Source organism: Hipposideros armiger, unplaced genomic scaffold (genome assembly GCF_001890085.2).
Source record: "Hipposideros armiger isolate ML-2016 unplaced genomic scaffold, ASM189008v1 scaffold_833, whole genome shotgun sequence".
NCBI lineage: Eukaryota > Metazoa > Chordata > Mammalia > Chiroptera > Hipposideridae > Hipposideros > Hipposideros armiger.
This window is the reverse complement of record NW_017732183.1, coordinates 428152-429636: the sequence shown is the minus strand read 5'-3', so window position 1 is coordinate 429636 and position 1485 is coordinate 428152. Positions and strand designations below refer to the sequence as shown.

The window sequence follows — 1485 nt, the reverse complement described above, 5'->3', positions numbered from 1 at the left end:
CACTTGCTCAGCAATAGAGAGACTCTGGGTGACTCAGCACCAGCTGTTGGGGGGAAGGGCTCAGTGCATCATCATGCGCCAACCTCCCTCTCAGCCTTGCAGTCAGCTTCCCGCAATTAGCTTCTGTGTGCTCTGGAACCGTGCTCACCACCAAAAGTCCTCACAGGTTATTGTGGGCTTTTTGCTGCTGCAAAAGACCCTCTGTGGCCTGCAGAGGTGGGGGCCAGGCACCAGGGGCTCAGGGTGTCCCCCCTCGCCCCCCCCCGCAACACAACTCTAGGAGGGCGGGGCAAGCCCCCAAGGCACCACAGGATGTGGTCAGTGGACCCCACCAAGTCAGAGCAGCATGCACTCCTGCATCGGCAACCAGCCCACACAAACTCACCAGGAAAGCCCTGGCCAATCACGCAGGGGCACAGCTCACAGTCCAAGACTCCCTGGAGAACTCCCAGTCTCAAGGACTGTCCCAATCAGCCACTAGCAGATCAGGCCAAGCAGCCCGACAGCCAATCGCCATCCTCACAACTCTGCATGTGTAGTGCAGAGAGCAGGACCCAAGGCGACTTGTGCACTCTCGTGTCACAATGAACAGCTTGTTGGAGCCAAAACGCGACTGCCAGGCATTTTCCTGGCTATGCGGCATAAGCAGTGCGAAGGGTGGGGATCCAAGGCCACATTCGTGCGCACGCACACAGGCACTCCTGCGCCAATTCCACCAGACCAATGCAGTCCCAGACCTGAGCCTCTTGGGAGGACCCAGCCTTGAAAAAATGGCGCCCTCCTGTACACCACTCATTTCAAGCTCCACACCAGGCGAACAATGGTCCCAAAACCTCCAGCTCCCACGCCAAAGGCGCTCAGTTCAGTCCTTCCCCGCAGGCTCCTGGGCCCCGCTCACACAGCTACTCCCTCCACCAGGAACCGGGTGAGTGCTCACCAGCGAGCAAGTCTGTGTGCCGACTCCACTGGTTCTTTAGCCGCCCTCAGCCTCACCGAATTGAGCAAAGAGAGTCCTCACTATTTTCTCCTTCCAGCTATCGTAGAACTCCTCTTCCTGGCAAACTAACTCTGGGATGGTGAGTGCGGTGTGGGGCTGGAGGGACTCTCCCCCAACCGGAGAGTCTCTCCCCACCACTGAGGTGTCCCTTGCGGGGTTCGCCCTCTCTCATCTCCGCTTCTCCTACAGACTCCACGTGGCCTCCTCTTTAAGTCCTTCGTTTAGAGGTTCTGTTCATCTAGTGTTCAGGGGACTTGCAAGGTTGAATATTTTATAAATTATTTGTAATTTTGCTGTGATCCTGGGATGCAGTTGGCACAGCGTCTGTCTATTCCGCCATCTTACCAGAAGTCAGCTAGATTCTTTTGTCACCATCTGCATTATTTCCTGGGATCCCCTGACCTACTAAAATGGTTTTTGTTTTTTTACTTTGCATACATTAAGGTTCACTCTTTGTGCTGTAAAGTTCTATGTGTTTTGACAAATGA

At 55.0% G+C, this 1485-nt stretch overlaps 1 protein-coding gene across 3 annotated transcripts in view; it reads left to right on the top strand.

Annotated features, from left to right (window-relative positions):
* Positions 1 to 1485, top strand: part of CUNH2orf76 (chromosome unknown C2orf76 homolog) — an 88929-nt gene that overhangs the window by 65416 nt on the left and 22028 nt on the right. The gene's annotated exons all lie outside the window — the stretch shown is intronic.